The sequence below is a fragment of the Prionailurus viverrinus genome, chromosome A2 (assembly GCF_022837055.1).
Source record: "Prionailurus viverrinus isolate Anna chromosome A2, UM_Priviv_1.0, whole genome shotgun sequence".
In the NCBI taxonomy this organism is placed as follows: Eukaryota; Metazoa; Chordata; class Mammalia; order Carnivora; family Felidae; genus Prionailurus; species Prionailurus viverrinus.
The window spans coordinates 93254068-93273516 of NC_062562.1; the positions used below are offsets into that span (position 1 = coordinate 93254068).

Here is a 19449-nt window from a genome sequence, read left to right on the forward strand (position 1 = left end):
TTGGTATGTTCGACTGACCATCTGAAAAGTTAACTATAGAAAAGGAAATGTGACAGTCAGTAACAATCAGTAAGAATATTGTCAATTTAAATCGTGATAAAATATTGTACAAAAATTATAAATCACCAGGATGCCAGGGTGGCTCAGTCAGTTAAGCATTTGACTTCGGCTCAGGTCATGATCTCACAGCTCATGGGTTCAAGCCCCGCATCAGGCTCTGTGCTGACAGCTCAGAGCCTGGAGCCTGCTTCGGATTCTCTGTCTCCCTCTCTCTTCCCCTCCCCCACTCATGCCCTGTCTCTCTCTTTGTCAAAAATAAACATTGTAAATTTTTTTTAAATTATAAAAACACCATTTACACATATGTAAACAAGGTAAAAGTATTTATAAAACACATCGTTCCTTCCGCAAATGGAAATATCTTAGAAATGACAGTATACACAGTATAAAGTACTAATTCCTGTTTTAAAAAAAAGAACGCACTTTTTAAAAGCAAGTTTACTTTTCAGTACCTTAAAGTTAATCTTTGGGTAAATAAGATATCTCACTATAAATAACAACATTTTTATTCTTTTATAGAAAAAGTCTGCTTGTTTAATATAGTAAGATTTAGGTAAGACTATTTTATAAGAATTATCCTCAAAGAGGCAAAATAAGTGAAAACAGAAAGAAAAAAAAAACTATTCTTATCATGTAGCCAAATGTCTAAAACCAAACACCTGATTATAAACACTTTCAGAATTCATTCTTTTCTTCTGTTTGTATTCCTTTTAAAGGTTAAATTCCCACCCCAACTCTTTTTTTTGTACAGAAAAGGGCAAACAACTTTGTCCTTATCTGAGCAGTAGCTCTTGGTAAGCCCTGTGCCAAGCCATCTGATTTTAAAATAAATAACTCTTCCCCAAATAGTAATCTTTTCTTGATTAAAAAAGATGTTTAGAAAAAGAAAACAATATATTTGTTCACCTACATGAGTCTTGAGTGATATGGCTTAGTAGTTGTGTTGCTTCTATAAATACATCTTTTGGAAACAGAAAATCACTTTTCTGCTCATTTTATAAATAATAAGAGCCCTTTGCAATATAATCTCCAAGGAAACAATCATTCCAAGGACCTTGATTGGACAAACCAAATTCTCTAGCCCCTGACTTTCTACTCTAAATCTTTCTGTCAAAATCTGATAGGTTCTGTCAACCTTGATGATGATCTTGGAATGTAATTCCAAAGTTACTCAGCATTTTATTTGAAAAAGCACAAATTTCAGGGGCTTTTTAAAAATTATTTTTAATTTTTATTTATTTATTTAGGAAAGTGGCTTAATTCTTCACTCTAGACTTGGAATGTGGCTTGCGGAACTCCACGTTGGAAATGCAAAGGCCTCCCTCCTCTAATCACTGCATTCACCACCACTGGCAGGGAATCAGCTTGAGCTCTTACTGGTTGGGATTGATCCTTTCAAGTTCCAAATCTTTTTCTTTGGCTTTCTGATGCAGAAGCTCATTTAATCGAAATGATATTTTCCACCCTACCAATTTCAGTCTCATCATATTCTTTCTCACTAGCGGATTGCAAATGTGAAAGCACATCAATAAACACGTTATGTTAATTTATTTTAGTCATTTATCTAGACTGAGTGGAAACTAAGGGAACTCCAAACAAATTGAAAACAAAAACAAAGTAAAAAACAGGTTAAATAAGTGGGCGTCAACACATTTAAATTGTAATTATATAATCAGATGCCTTTTTTTGGCAGAAATAATTAGATTCAAGATATTTGGAAGGTTTTGATATTATTAACTCTTAATGTATGACACGTGTCATTTGGTTTAATGTCTTCTTGTTCCTTGGGCTTTGTCTACAGTGACAAAGGGCTGGAGAAGTATTCATGGGTTCTGTCATTGAGTATATTGTTGCAGAAACCAGCAAGTCTGAATAATTCAACCTCCTCCCCCCCAAACTCTTTCCTCATTTTATTGTCAGGATAGTCTATTAACTGCATCTTTTTCTCCTCAAACATACATTTTGATATTTAAGAAGTCTGTTCCAAAAGCACGTCAGTGGCTCAGTTTTGGTTAAGGGTCTGTCTCTTGAACTCAGCTCAGGTCTTGATCTCAGGGTGTTGAGTTCAAGCTCTACTCTGGGCTCCAAACTGGGCTCCATGTTGGACATGAAGCCTACTTAAAAAAAAAAAATTCTGTTCCAAAAACACAAAAATTAATGGCACAATCTTAGAGTTCAAAAGAAACTTGTCAACTAACCAAACCCCTCTTTTAAAGACAGGAAAACTGAGAATGAAGGATGCCGCACACATCTTAGCTGGAGGCAAAGCTAGGTACAGAACTGAGATCTCCCTAGTTTCCTGCTTCAAAACTGGGCTCACACACTGTTTACTGCATTTTCCTTATATGAATAACTTTTTTAAAAAATATGTGTCCAGTTCAGGTAAGGTAAATTTTTGCTAAAAGCATATTTTTTTAAAAACCAACCTAAATAGAAGTTCTCAAGAGTACCATTAATTAAAAATTACATAAAACAGGTAAAATGTTCATTTTCATATCAAATTATCATGTGTATTTCTAAAAAGTTTGGGAATCATAATATGAGTGTTTATCAACATTTTAATTTTCAGTATTAATTATGAATCTACAAAATATGCAAGTGAGCAATTAATTTTAATATATTATTTATTGTTTCTTGCCCATGATGTTCAGCGTTTACTGTCAAGTGGCCAAAAGGTACAAGAAATTATCTTTTTTAAAAATTCTTTAAATTTACTTATTTAGAGAGAGAGACAGAGAGAGCACATAAGTGGGAGAGGGACAGAGAGAGAGGGAGAGAGAGAGAGAGAGAGAATCTCCAGCAGGGTCTGTACCACCATTGCAGAGCCTGACGTGAGGCTAGAGCCCACAAACCATGAGATCCTGACCTGAGCCAAAGTCAGGAGCTGGATGCTTAACCTACTGAGCCACCCAGGAGCCCTGAGAAAGGATCTTTTATAACCTGAATGTTGTTAATGCCTCATAAACGCTAATAGACTATAAAAAAAAAATAGCCCACCAGATTATTAAATTTGCCTTTAACTAAATGCTGAATAACTCATCAGCTGAAGGCTATGCCTATAAGGTATGGGAATTAACTATCTCCTCAACTGAACCACTCGTTATCACTTCAGTAATATTTTAGTCTCTGTAATGAATCATGAAATCTATATTTAAAAAAAGAATTTGAATGACATTCAGTAGTATTCACATCAGGAACTTAAGGATTCTTGATCACTTCCATAAAATAAAGGTAACATACATCACCAGGCCGAGCAGGACACATGGAAAAGGAAAAAAAAAATCATTGCCTGAGAATATTATGTTGGGAGCAGAATAAAAATACTGTAGCCAAGTGGCAGGGGGAGAAATCTGAACAGGAGTTTTAGAAGTTCCTCCATCAAACATATTTTCCGTATTAAGTTGTACCTTGCCCTTGGAAAGGTAAACGTGTGAAGGAAACTTTATCTGGCAATGAAATTATTTTTGTCATTCATGTAAAGTTATGAAAATAATTTTTATTTTTAGAATGGGATAAAGAAGAAATAATTATATACTGGAAGAAAATGTTAATGTTGTTATGTTTGGGATAATATCTACCCATATCCTTTTTTAACAATGGGAGCATAAGGAATTCTTATTAGGAGTATGGAAAATAAATTAGAAAGACTAATCATTGCTATTTTCACACTGCACATATTGAAAATGCACAGTTCAATGAGTTATGACATATTATATATGCCTACAAAATCCTCATCACTACAATCAAGATATCCTCACATATATTTGATTATTGTATAATATATATGACCAACTGTTTTCTAGTGCCCTTTTCTAGTTCCTTCCTTCTACCTCTACAACCCTTCTACTCCTTCCCCAGTTCAGAGTACCACCAGAAAGAAGCCAAATGCCCATTAATGGGGAGTGGATAAACATCAGTGATATAAACCATATAATAGAATGCCATCCTCTGATAAACATGAGCCAGTGACACACACAACATGGATTAAACTCAAAACAAGGACACTGAGTGAAAAGTTAGAGCTAATGAGTACATATGGCATGATCCCATTTATGTATTAAGAAAGGAAAACTGTTAGGACAAAAAATAAAACATCAATGTTTAATTAGCTTTTTGGTAAGGTGTATGAGTTGTTTAAGAATTCTGCTTCAGGGCGCCTGGGTGGCTCAGACGGTTGAGTGTCCGACTTCAGCTCAGGTCATGATTTCCCAGTTCGTGAGCTCAAGCCCCGCATCAGGCTCTGTGCTGATAGCGCAGAGCCTGGAGTCTGCTTCAGGTTCTGTGTTTCCTTCTCTCTCTGCCCCTCCCCCAATTGTGTGTGTGCACTCTCTCTCTCAGAAATAATTAAACATTAAGAAAATTTAAAAAAGAATTCTGCTTCAAATTCTTCAGTTCCTAGTCCAAACAAAACAGAACAGAAAGTCCTTAGTGCCTGACTATAGCAAGCTTAAGAATTCCTTTAGAGCCAATATACATTCTCACAAAAGTCTGACAGGAAGAGGATGCAAGGGGCCCCTGGGTGGCTCAGTTGGTTAAGCATCAACTTTGGCTCAGGTCATGCTCTCACAGTTCTTGAGTTCAAGCCCCACACTGGGCTTTCTGCTGTTGGCACAGAGCCAGGATAGAATCCTCTGTCCCCCTCTCTCTCTGCCCCTCCCCTGCTCACGTGCTGCCCTTTCTCTCTCTCAAAAATAAATAAACATTTAAATTTTTTTTAAAAAAAGCAGATGCAAAATAGGTACAAGTTTTAGGCACACCACCATCTCTCCATTTGTTGATGGCTTCTTTTTGCAAATTTATCTTCTACCAAAAGACATTATCTGTGTAATATCTCTTTCATTTCTTTTCCTTTTTTTCTTCCATGGGCTGTCTGATTATAATCACGTGTTGCATATGTTAAAAGTTTGCACAAGGTATCTCCTTTTTATAACTTCTGTGTTAAAATAAAAAGGGGAGAAATGTTTTTGAAAACTTACTTATGAGGAAACAGGAATCTTAGCTTTTAATTTAATATACTTGCCACTTGATTACTCATTGGAATTCGTATTTAGCTCTTAAGGACACACTTAGGTTCTTGCTCTTTTCCCCAACACACTGTAAAAGACAGCTTATGCATAGGTTGGTGAAGTTAAATTTAAGTTAGTTAAATGGAGACACAAGAAAGTGGGAAATCTCCTACTTTTTCATCTCAAATATTGAGGAAACATGACCTCATTTCTGTCTGAATAAATTGTTCTTCAATTGATTAGCAAATTGAATGCTTAGATGTTGCTAAACATCTTGTAAAATAATGACATCTTATTGGTGTGTTTCAACCTACAGAGCTGGTCATTAAAGACTGATAAATAGAACACTGACCTTAGAGTATCCAAGTTTTCATGAAAATGTTAACTAAATGGACAACAGAAGAAGTGACAAAATCAACAGATAATTAGAACTTTACAAATTCATGTTTGATTATAATATAGCTTGATCAAATAATGAGTTGATTTAAGGCAGATAGGTGAAAAGGAAATATTTTATGGAAATACTATCACACAAACATATACACACATAACACATTTTGAAAGTTTTGCTGAAGAGATAAAATAATTGGGATGAGTCTGGACACCCTGTTTAGTTAGAGCCTATGAAATCGATTCTTGCATTTTTATTATTAATAATAAAATGTGTAAGTTTCAAAATGAATTCTAATCACCTTCCAAGTTTGTGGTTACATTGAGTTGAGTGAGTGCTTTTTTCTGTACAATATTAATATCATTTGTAAGAATATTTTTTCTTTTAATGAAAATATAGAATAAATTAGGTCATGTTGCAATCAGTGAAAAATAGTATAAGGTAGCACGTGTTTGATACTAAATAAAAAATAAAGTGACCTTGAGATTATTTGTCGTGAGACCTAAGGAATATTTTCACATAAATGGAGTAGAAGTCAAAACATGCCATTGCAGAATGAGTGAGCATTACTTACTGTTTCTCTGAGAGGTAGATTCCTATATGTTATAAATTATAGACTTTCAAATTATAATTTTTATAGAGTAATAGAACTGTAACTGAAAATAACTAAAGCTTTTTTTCAATAGCAACAAAAGTGCATAAAAAAAAAATTAGTCCATCTGTACTTGTGCCAAAGGCAGAAATCCAAAAGACAGTAGCAAAAGGCCAGGTCAGGAAGCCAGCTCAGCTCACCATCTGTAGTAGAAAGCAGCGTCTATTTACAGAAAGGAAAACGTATGTTTAATGCAAAGAACATTATTTCTAACAAGTAACTTATCTGGAATATGGCACCACGGGGAGTTTGGAAATAAAAGAGTCAGCAATAAAGGGCACTAGTGTTCTCACAGGAGCATGATTAAGTGGCTGACTGAAGCTTCCGCTTGTTTTGCATTGAATTTTTTCCCTTTAGTTTGCAACACAAAGACAGGTCCCATAGGAAGAAAAACTTGTCATCTGCACAGTACATCACTCAGTCGGGTACAGATAACATCTCTTCCCTGTGGGAAGAAATTCTTTTTATTGGACTTTATGGGCCTATACTTACATACTTACATTGTTTGGGTGTTGGTTATGGGCCATGCAGCTCCCCATCCCTACTGGAGCCAGTATTTTTTGGTGCAGTCCTCAAAGACTCTCCTCCAAGTCTCCTTTACCAGCCCCAACACTTGTACTATAATTTGCCCATTGTTTGTCCTTAACTGGCCCAATATATCACACTCAAATCCAATGCCATGTTTTTCTATTTGCTGTTAAACTCTGTAAAAGCACAATGAAAAACAAACTCCCAAGCCTAGGAAATATACACAAAGTAACAAATAGCAATATGAGGCTGGTACTGTGCCAAGTATTTCATTTGATTTGTTTCTGTAATTAGTTCAGTGGCCCCGTGGGTTACTGTTATCTCTCACTCCTGTTTCACAGTTGAAGGCACACACGTAGTTGGAATTGATGAGTGCCCTATACACGTGAAGAATAGAGCTTTGATTTGTACTCAGGCTGCCTGATACAGAACTATACTCCTGATCACAAGGACATATTGCCTCCTCCATTTTTAATAACTAGTTTCAAAACAGGCCTTCCTAGACTCCATTCCCACTCCATCTTTCCATTTTGCCCACTTCCTCCGCATTTAAGATTATATTTATTCTAAATAGACACATACATCTATCTCTGTCTCCATCTATCCATCTACACTATAGTTCCGTGTAGTGCCTGAAACTGCGTTAGGGGCTTTTTATGTTTGAACTTGTTTCATTGTTACATTCATTCTCTGACAATGACATTTTTATTCTTGTTTTATGGAAATTAGGTAATGCAATGAAGGGCCTTGAGTTAGGCTTCAGACTCCTACCCCAATCTCTATCTCCTAAATGCTTACTCTTTATTATGCAAAGTACTTCCTTATTTCCCTCATATATCGCCTCCATTGGCTAACTGTACATTCTCTTAGTGTAGGGATAATAATACCTTTTGAGTTTTGTACAGTTCCTGCAGCACCTAACACAGCAATACCAACACAGTAAGAACTTAATAAATATTTATTTCCAGTCTTTGAATTCCTGTCCTGGTCTATGACTTTCCAACTGAAACAAATTTACTACAAAACGTGTGGACTCCTGAAGAATATCCCATGGCAAAATGTTTCCCCTTGAGGAACACTGATCTGAACTTGGTCAGTCTAAGAATGTAAAGGTCAAGATGGTTCATATGAAATGTAAATATTGACCTTCCTATACTTTAAATTTCAAATCATAGACAACCTAGAAGAACTAAATCCCTCTCGACCCCCACAAATAGCTATTGGCTAAACAAATTACCTAGGGCTAAGGAAAATATTTATGACTTATGCCTTCCAATATATTATGTTAAAATTCTACTTTTCAGTGCCATAAACCTGGTTCTTTCCTCCCCATTAGCCTTGTATGCCACTCCTCTATGAGAGAATATAGGTTCTTCTATTTATCCCATGTGTCTCTTTTTCTTACTCTATGTCTTTGTCCATATTCCTCATGCAGGTTTTACTACTACTTCTTTTTTTTTTTTTTTTTTTTTGTTTGTTTTCTGTCTCTTGGCATTCTACCCTACAGGGAAATCCAAAGTAAAGCCATAAAGCCATTGTGATATTTGGTCATGCAGTAAATGAAGAGGGATTCTCTTGCCTAAGCCTATGCTGTTGCTCCTAGGGAATGCTAAATATATTTATTTATTAGAAATTGTTTCTTGTCAGTGAAGGCTCTCTTTTCTTTTTATGTTATAGAAGAGACTTGTTTCTACTAAAAGGGGTATAAATGTCCCCTGCCACCACTGCAGCTAATACGAACTAGAGATTTGCTGATAAATGCAGCCATTAATAAGGATACAGGTTCCAGAGTATTTAGGCAGACAGCAGCCAGTCAGGATTTTCTCTGACATAATGGATAGAGGGAAAACATCCTATAGGAATCCATTTTTTTAGATCACTTCATTGTGCTTTGGGCATTCAAAGTGAACTTAGACTTTGTGTAAAGACTCTGACACAAGACGCAGAGTCCAAGAGAGATGTCCTGGGAAAACAATCACAAACAGTGTTCAGAGGAACAGTATAAGCAGGAACATCATTCCTGTCTTAGCTACTGAGCGGAAATAATACCAGCTGGAATAGAAGAGGAAGTGGAGGATAGGAATCACAGCCTCCCTAAAGTTTGTGTGACTTCTTGTTTATTAGCACATAGAGTAAAATCTGCATTATTCACCTCACAAGATGTGGGCTCATTCATGCTCAGCAATACTTATGTACTTTCATAAACTCCAGAATTAAAGAGCCCATCGAATATTATTCATTTTTATATATAAAAGTCAAATCCAAGACTATTAATTTAAACTCATTATAAAATTCTATCATAATAGGCTTATTCTGCTTAGGTATGTTGGCACATTACAAACAGCATGGCTATTTCCCTTCTGTAAATACACATAGCACTTTAAATCCCAGCCAAATGATTATATATCCCTTTGTGTTGTGGCTTGCAATTTGTGAATTAATTCTATCCCCGCAGGTGGTCTGAGAGTCTTTGAAAATAGGAATTGTGTGTTACATTATCTTGCACAGTGGAATAGCACAGTAACTAATTCAAACCTTCATAGCACAACTAAATCCCTACCCTGTACCAAACTCCTTCAAGGGCAGCATAGAAAAGTTAAAAAAATAAAGGTGAGGTATGAATTCTTTTGGTTTTTTGCTTTTTCTTTCTTTTCACCTCAGATATCCCTCCAATATCAGAAAAGATGGTAACTTCCTCCTTTCTAGAGCCAGTCTTTAGTACTGGCTAAATTCAGTGCTCAATCCCAGATAACTATCTGTAATGATCTATGGATTCATAAAGCTCTAAATGCTTTTTTTATAGCTCTGTGGAATAAAGGGAAGGGGGGGTGGTATATTTGAGGGTGATTCTCCTTCTGTATGGGATTGTTTAAAACTGAAAATTTTCTATTTCTGGTATTGCAAGAGCAAGAACATAATTTTCTAAGTATGTTGTTAAGTAGTTTTTGATTGTGTGGTTTAAGAAAGGGAATATTCTGTATCTATATCTACATCTATATCAGCTTAAAACACTGAATATTCATTTATACTTCTTGTGTTTCAGAGACACAAAAATCTAGTTCCTTAGGTCTATCTCATTTTCCAAGTGAAGAAATAGAATTAATTTCTCTACCATCAGTCTCAGAGATACAAGTCAAGAACTTGAATTCTCATCCTGAATCTGCTACTTAGCCTACATCAGCCCGGGCAAACCATAAAGCTTCTGGATTAAATTTCTTTATGTGGAGAATTTATGAAGTCCCTTCCAATTACATGTGTCTATAATGACTCTAACTTTTCTGTTCCCCTTCTTATACAATGGACCCACAACTTCTATTTTACTGTAGCTACCTCTGATTTTAGACTTGCTCTATCCACAGTGCATACACCGATGGGTGTGCATGCACACACATAATAGATTGGAGCACAGCTGTATGGCTTATTAAATTGGTACTGGTGTTAAATAAGTATGGATCCTCCAAGTGCTCAAGCAACTTTGAAAATTTGTAACAACTATAGTCTATTGGCCACAATGTGGGTGGGATGTACCATCGGTACTACCATTATGACCCAGTTTCCAGCTGGTGATCAGGCTTTATGACTTCAAACGACAAGTGTTTTAAGTTTGTTTTCAAAAAGCAAGTGTGTAACCATAAAACTGGTATGCAGATTTCCTTTTTAGGGATTTCTGAAGTCACTAAACTATATTTTGCAAAGTTCTGTGAGACTAATAATAAATAGATAAAATATAAGTGACAAATAGTTCTTCCAAATTATATGACAACGGAGCCAAGCTTTTGTACATCATTTCATGATCTTGAAATGAACATAATCTAGTTTATAGCATTTCTTTTAGCCCATGTGAATGCCTTTTTCTCAAGCTAGCATTTTAATAGGTTTTCCTTACTTTGACACATTTTCCCAGGTTGCACTTAATACTTCAAGATCTGAGTCACAGAGCTTCAGTATAGCATACTTCTTTCACAATAGCTAGTTTTCTCTAAGTTTGAAAGTAAATTACCTATTAGAATTGCAATAGAGAGAAGCCTGAAGCAGCCAGTTTGAAATAATGAAGTGCCTTTGTGAGCACAGTCACTTTTTAAACATCCCTGGTTATAGAACGAGTAAACCAAATGTAGTAGACGTTTTATCAGGCATGATAGCATTCAGGAAAACAGACAATGCCCTTGGAGTTTTGGCATTTATCTGGCTTGCATGTCCTTAAAAGCAAAGCCATTGGCACTATCCTCTTTTCATACATCACTTCAGGAGTTCCTGGGCCTGTTTTTAGCACATGTGGAAAGTAAACCCAGTTTTTTAGAACTGAACAGATTAGTACTGGAAGAACCTGAGAAGACCTGGGAATGAGAACTTACCTGACAATCACCTGAATCTATTTAAGGGAGCATACTTGCAAGCCAGTTCCCAAGCCACAGTGAAACAGTGTCTAGATCAGCATCTCTTAATGACCATTTCTCCCCTAAATAACCGCTTGAAATATTGAATTAAAAAAAAAGAGTCTTGTAATTGAGCAGGTGTCACTTGCAACTTTCTAGAAAACTTAGTTACCTGACATTTTTCATTGATTTCTCTTATATTAGAAAATGAAATGTCAGACACTATTAATTGCGTTTTTACAATAAGTAGTTATAGCAGGAGTAATGGCTAAATGAAGGCACTTTCTGTCTAATGCACAATGGATGTATTCATTTAAATGTATTCAATTTAGATGAATGCAATATGTCTATATTCATTACAGTTATACTTATCTGTGGGCTGAATTGATGGGGTGGTAATTACTACTTTTATAAATGGGACAGTATTGTCAGTCTGGAGGAAGAAAATTCCTTTTCTTATCATGTTTTATACGCCCACACAATAGACACATTCTAGGATCTTTCTTTCAAGTGTAGAAATTTTGCCCTTGATCTTCCATTGGATCTAATGATTGTAAATACGGTCTGCCAGGAGGTTGCCTTTCTTGAAGGTTGACGAGGGCTGCTCTTTGTCTCAGGGAAAATGACAGAAAGGAACTGAGAGTGTCAAGATCATTCCATACAAAGAAGTTTGCATTTGTCACATGGCAAGCCTCAAGCTCAGCTATATGCATAATATAGCACAGATCAGATTAATTTTACACTGTACATTGTTTTTCTTTGAGTGCAATGAAAGTAGGACTATCAAAATGTGGTTTTGCCGTACATTTTTTTTTCTAAATAAGAGACACCTTTTTCAAGAACAATTTTAGGTTTACAGAAGCATTGGGCAGAAAGCACAGAAAATCCCCATATTATCTACTCAACTCTTACAAACTAATCTCCCTTATTATTGCCATTTTGCATTTGTGTGGTGGGTTACTGTGGTACAACTGATAAACTGATATTGATATGTTGTTATTAGCCAAAGTTTGTAGTTTATATTAGGGTTCACTCTTGATTTGTACAATTATATGGGCTTTGACACCACCATACACATTTCAGCATTCCAATGCTCTTCCTTATAGCACAATATGCACCCACACAAAAAGTGAAAGAGAAATTGAATGTATTTATTCCTTCACTCAATATATTTATTCATTCATGCATTCATTAATGGGTGTTAGCAGGCCAAGCACTGCTATTTAATGGATTCAACCACTTCCCTGACCCTGGGTTAGTTTGCATATCTGTTCATGCACCCTCTTTTTCTCCCCAACCCAAGTATACTGCTTGGTAGTCCTTGCATCTTGATGAGCTAATATATTGTGTCCAGCAAGGCTCATCACTTTTTGTGTATTTTACTGTTTTGTCGATTGTTAAAAACCTCTGCAAACCATTTCATGACCTTTAAAACATGTACATTGTAGCACCTGTATGCAATCGATAAGCAATCTGGAAATTATACCGGCCCCCTTTTTGCCTTCATGGTGGACAAGCGTAGGTAAGCAATGAAGCAACAGCTACTGTTATGATTATCTTAGGGTGCATCTGAGACTGCCTTACTCTCTTTCTAAATTGTTTTTCTGGTGGAAGAAAAGTATATTAATATATGCTGAGGAAGATGTAGTTGGTGGTGTAGAATGCTGATGAACAGTGGTTCTAATAGAAATGCATGTATTTTTCAAAAATAGTCTCTGTTCAAGTGCAGCCAGTTAGGAAGCTTTTCCAAAATAAGCAGTTACACAAGCAAACCCTAAGTATTTAATTGTTACTTCATGATCAGAAATGCAATCTTCACTCTGCCATTTTGCCAGTAAGTCAGAAATTTGTCATTTCTTTCCAAATTAGAAATGATGCCAAACTGTCTCCACAACATGCTACACAGAGGCAAGAGTTCATATATTTAATGTGGTTGTATTTGTCTTCTAATCTGGGTGCCTGAAATGAATTATTAATAAGAAGGGAAAATCGTTCAAATCTAGGAAGTGGCTGACATCACACCTCTGGTCATTTTCTAGTCCAAGTCGGGTAACCCATTACCAGATTCTTAATGAATTGTAAAGCAAAAAGTTGATTATGGCAAGGTCAGATGAGTACTGAAAGTCAAGAATCTGTAGTTCTGGTTGTGAATCTGTGTGCAGAACTATCCTTCCTTACTTTAGGATAATCCTTCATTGAGTTCCTTAGACCTTAGACTCTCCATTAAAAAAATATATATATATACCTAAAACCTCATATGTTTGGGATTATACCGATCTGCCATCATTTCATCAGTTTCATTCTCCATGATATGACTTACATTGCCAGGGCAGGCCATGCTATCTATTATGTAGTGGGAATGGCATTCTCTGCCTTTTAATTCATGAGTTTTATTTATTCAACAAGTATTTATTGAGTTTTTCTAAATAAAAAGTGCCATGGTAGATGCTATTATAATGCAAAGAGCATTCTTTTTATAAAGAAACTAGTGACATCTTTAGGAAAATCAATATTACTCTTATTAATGCTCAAGTATGAGTGCATATGATGATCTCTTGACTGTGTGTGGTATTCCAAAATAGTCCAAAATTTAAACAATTCTCCTGAGATAAAAACCTCTGAATCTCCTAATTGCATCAGCCAAATTTGCATTGACTAGCATGAACTGATCATGCTCTCAGATGAGATGGTCGAATGAGGTTGAGATGGGCTCCTCTCACTTGCTCAAATTGCCATCAGAAAATTAAAGTTGCTTTGTAGACTCATGAGAGAACGGTATTTTTAAAAATAATTTCCTAGTGTCACATGCATACAATGATGCATCCATGTTTACATATACACACAAAATATCTAGACATCAAGTTCTACTTTTGCCATGCATTATGCTAAGTGCTTCCATAAAAATAAACTCATTTTATACTTACAGCAGTTCTGCAAGCTACTCATTACTCTCCTTAATTTATACTGAAATAACTGAAACTTCTATAAGAGAGAGACTGAGATTCAAGCTAGTCAGTCTCCAAGGAATATTTTTTCCCTATCACAAAAATAAAATAAATCAATGAATAAAACCCCCTACAGTGAGTTTTCCATTATCCAGTCTGTTGCAAAGACTCAGGAAGACAATGGGGACCAAAAGAGTTTTCTGAATCCATGACAGCCACTTGATCAGAGGAGGGGAATGCACTGTCTTTGAAGCAGGATCTTATTTGGGGACAATATAATAGAACAGGTTAGAGAATATTAGAATTCTTAAAGCAATCTCTTACACATAATAGTGAAAGGTCAAATGTGAGCTTTCATACAAAGAATATGAATTCAATCCTCAAAGCTCTGAGCTGGTATTACCATCAAGGAGATATGAAGAGCAGCAATTGATTTTTTCGTTTCCTTTTTAATAACCAGGGCACATATTCACAACCAGTAGAAACAAGACTACCACCTTGTATTTTCCTAGTGCCTATCTCTCAGCTTCAAGAACTTAATAGATTTTTAAAATTATAATTACTCCTCTTACACTCTCTGGGAGCTGGGGCCTTGGTATCATCCCAAATCCACAAAATGTTAGCAGAGGCAGCTTGAAATTTTGTGGCAACTGGATAAAACCTAAGTAATTGGGACAGCCTTTAGCATGGTGATTAATAGTTCTGAAGTCAGGCAGATCTGATTTTTAATTTAGTCTCTGCTTTTCAGTGATTAGCAAGTTTCTAAACATGTTTGTGCCTTGTCTTCCATACCTTTATATGGAATAATAATAGATAATACTTCATCAGGTTATTTGGAAGATTAAGGGAGTTAACAAGTGCGAAGTGCTCAGCAGATTTCCAGTTTACAATGAATGCTCAGTGGGTGTTACTGTGTAATCATCATTACAATAATAAAATAATTTGGTAGCAAAATAGCCATATTTCCAATTAAAAGCATTACTCTAGTCAGAATTCTTGCCACATTAGATATGTCCCTGTTATTTGCATGAATGTAAATTTTTGGTGTGAAAAAGTCCATGTTCCCTCCCTGCACCCAAAATATTAATTATTAAAAGTAATTAATTACTACAGAATTCTTATTGAACTGAAACATAAAATGCCCACTGGCAATACCTAATGTTTTAAAAATGACTCTTGTTAAGATAACTGTCATATTCAATTTATAATTCTTTTTCAACCTTTTAATGAATCATTGAGAATGGTTAACATGAGGCTTTCTTTTGCTTCATAAATGTTACTTTTTTTTTCTGTTAAATAAGCTTCTAAAGCCTCCTTTTAGGCAAAGTGTGAAAGAGAACTTTGAATAACTAGCAAGTCAATGATAGAATTATATGTTTTTAATTTTATTTCCAGTATAGTTAACATACAGTGTTGTGTTAGTTTCAGGTGTACAATATAGTGATCTGACAATTCTCTACATTACTCAGTCCTCATCGTGATGAGTACTCTTTAATCCCTTTCACCTATTTCACCCATCTCTCCACCAACTTCCCGTCTGGTAACCTTTTGTTTATTCTCTATAGTCAAGAGTCTGTTTCTTGCTTTGTCTCCTTTTCCTTTGTTCATTTGTTTTGTTTCTTAAATACCACATGAGTGAAATCTTATGGTATTTGTCTTTCTCTGACTGACTTACTTCACTTAGCATTATACTCTTTAGTTCCATCCACATCGTTGCAAATGGCAACATGCCATTCTTTTTTATGACTGAATAATATTCCATTATATATATATGTATGTGTGTGTGTGTGTGTGTGTGTGTGAATGTATGTATGCATATGTGTATATATGTATGTATGAATCTTCTTTATCCATTCATCTGTCCATGGACACTTGGGCTGCTTATATAATTTGGCTATTGTAAATAATGCTGCAATAAACATGGCATTCAGTGTAAATATGCAATAATGCCTGTATCCTTTTGACTCAGTACTTCTGTATTTTGGGGGTAAATACCAGCTAGTGTGATTAATGGATCAGAGGGTAATTCTATTTTTTAACAATTCTTGAATGTATAACTACTTAGTGATTAGTCGGATGAGTGTGTGGTTAGAGGGAAGAATGAATGACTGGATGGGTGAAGAAGCATGGCACGGTGGATAATGTTCCCTGCTTTACCATTGCCTGATTCTCTAGAGCTCATGAAGTTACTGAACATCAGTGGTCTCTTTCAGCTGGTAGATTTACACTACATGATACCTTCCTTACTAGTCTGCTAGTCTGAGCCCTTGCCCTCCAGTCTTCTGGTACATACAGCTAGACCAACTCAGCTCCTTCTCCATGGACAGTTCAACTTCACACTAGAGAACAGGCCCACCTCACACATGGACCACTGGGTTATGGTTCTTTTACCACAAGTAGCTCTAGTGCCAACCACAGTTTCCAATTTTGCCAAAGATGCTTAACAAACCTTATTATTATTTTTTTTTTTTCTTTTCCTCTGTGATTCCTCTCGCCCTATCCAACTCTTGGCTTATATTCTCTTCTGCCTGAGACTTTCATTCTCAGGTCTCAGCTTCCCCACTTCTGACCCCCAATTATCTGCTGTTAAGTTTATGCTCTTACTTCTGGGTTTGATAGACACCCTAGATTGTGACCTCTGTGTGCTATGCTAATGGCAGTTATTTCCCACATATGTATTCCTCCTCTCTTAATAAGGGAACTAGAATATACCCTGGGGAATATCATTAATTCCTTAGAAGGAAGGAAGATGGGGATAGCAGCACCATTTCCCGGCAAGAAAAATGAATTAAGAAATGGGGTATGCAGTTTAGTCTGATAAAGGTGAAATGTGGACATTCACAGGAGATGGCTAAAATGTTGGTAACTCTCTTATAATTATAAATTTTGCAATGAAATTCACTTAATGTCATAATTAAAGGATTTTTTAGTAATAAATGCTGTGTAGATGAAGATACCAAGAGTAATTGCAGAAGCCTCACCCCTAGTCATTGAGCTGTTGTTATAAAAATCCTCCATATAGGGGTGCCTGGGTGGCTCAGTGGGTTAAGGGTCTGCCTTTGGCTCAGGTCACATGATATCAGGGTTCATGGTTTGAGCCCTGCGTGGGGCTCTGTGCTGACAGCCTGGAGCCTACTTCAGATCCTGTGTCTCCCTTTCTCTCTCTCTCTCTCTCTCTCTCTCTGCCTCTCCCCTGCTCATGCTCGGTCTTGCTCTGTCTCTCAAAAATAAATAAACATTAAAAAAAATCCTCCACATAATCAGGAATAACATGAGAGGTTATTTTTAGCTCCCCTGAATTCTCAGTTACCACCCACTTCCAGTTAATGAAGCCGAGGCACTTCTTTTTTTTTTTTTTTTTTTTTAAATTTTTTTTCAACGTTTATTTATTTTTGGGACAGAGAGAGACAGAGCATGAACGGGGGAGGGGCAGAGAGAGAGGGAGACACAGAATCGGAAACAGGCTCCAGGCTCTGAGCCATCAGCCCAGAGCCCGACGCGGGGCTCGAACTCCCGGACCGCGAGATCGTGACCTGGCTGAAGTCGGACGCTTAACCGACTGCGCCACCCAGGCGCCCCAGAGGCACTTCTGATCACTGAAGCAGAGGTTTTCCGTGTCCAAGGCACATGGTCACTTTTCTAAGGTTATTATTCTAGTGTCGTGATCATGTAAGAAAAACTGTGGGTAAACCTAAGTAGTCCCTAGTCCCAGTCTTTGAAATTAGACAGGGCATGTAAAGGACATGTAAAATTATCCCTGGAGAAAGATGGGATGAGAAATAATGGTTGCCTCTAACTGTAAGGCTACTAGTTCAAAAGAATGAGCTCTACCTCGGTGTTACACCTCTGCCTCAGTTCTCAAGTGACTACGTTAACAAGCCATTATTTCAATTTTTTGCGCAACTGGGTTTTTGTCCTGAAATTGAAGTCCGTGTTCTCATTACTGGATACATCCTGTCAGTAGTTTTTATATCCCCCATTAGCCTAGAATGTAACCAAATTGATACTTTAATTCTCTTACATAGACAGTCCAGATATTTGGTTTAGTTTTGTTGTTTGCTAATGGTACTCCCATCCTGCTTGCTTTTTGTGCCATGTTGTGTTAGCCTCTTATATCTGGGCTTGAATCATTATGCTCCCATGTCTAAATTCATTGCTCCATCACGTTGCCCAACGCTGTGATGATCTGCCTACATTCCCTGTGCTTGCTTTCTTATCTGGTCAGCAGTGGTCCTGTGATTCAGGTTAGTGGCCTGATTTCTTTCTATAGAGTGTTAGTCACATTAGAGAAACAGAACTAAAGTCCATCCTTTCTTTTGTCTCTTCATCCTTTTTATAAAGTTTATTAATTTATTTTTAAGGGAGAGAGAGTGTGTGTGTGCGAGTGGAGCAAGGGCAGAGAGACAGGGACAGAGAATCTGAATCAAGCTCTGCACTGGCAGCAGAGAGCCCAATGTGGGGTTCAAACTCACAAACCTTGAGATCAGGACCTGAGCTGAAGGCAGACGCTTCACTGACTGAGCCACTCAGCACCCCCTGTCTCTTCATTCTTTATACGTATTTATTTGGTACCCTCTATGTGCCAGTCACTCTTTTCTTTAGGCACTGGGATAATAGAGGACTTGCAGAATGGCAGAAGGCGTGAATATGTAGGCTACTATTATCCATTAACTTATGTAATGTATACTAAATAGGTAACTCTGGACTAGACAATATGTTTGGCATTGTCGACACAAAGTTGAATAAAACAGTTCCTTCCCTCAGAGGATGTATGGGCATAGACATGAAAAAAGATAATCTAGTATCATGTGACTTTGTCTGATTATAGAATTAAAGGGGGTAATATGGGAGCATGGGTTCATGCAATATGACGCTGATGAGGTAGGGAGGAGCTTGTATGGTACATTAAGAGGACTGGCCTCAAGGGAGATAGCAAAGCATCTTGTTTATTAACAAGGGAGCTAGGCATACATTATTTGAATTCAAATCCCCCCTCCACTTACTCAGTGGCCATGAGTGTGTGATTCTAAGTGCTGATTGATACATCTGTAAAGTGTAGATTAAAAGAGAACTTATTTTTATAGGGTTGGTGTAAGGAATAAGTGAGATAATTCACCACATACTTAGCTTACTACGTGGCACATAGCTTATGCTCAGTAAGTATTCATCACTATTATTCTATAGGAAATCAGAGAATTCAAGAGGATCATTATTCTTTTTTAATTGAAGTATAATTGACCCCCAATGTTATGTTAGTTTTAGGTGTACAACATAACGTTTCAACATCTCTGTATATGCTCACCGCCAGTGTAGCTACCATCTGTCACCACGCAGTGGTGTTACAATACCACCAACTGTATTCTCTATGCTCAAGAGGATTTGAAGTAGGGGAGTGATGTGGCCAAAACTCTGTCTGTGATAAAGCACAGTCAAAATTATAAGAGTAATGTTTTTGAAAACTATGTGGTAAACTCATTGGCCGTGTCTAGCA

General features: G+C 36.6%; 1 protein-coding gene across 1 annotated transcript in view; it reads left to right on the forward strand.

The window, feature by feature from the left end:
* Nucleotides 1-19449, forward strand: part of ZNF804B (zinc finger protein 804B) — a 510289-nt gene that overhangs the window by 384990 nt on the left and 105850 nt on the right. The window lies entirely within an intron of this gene.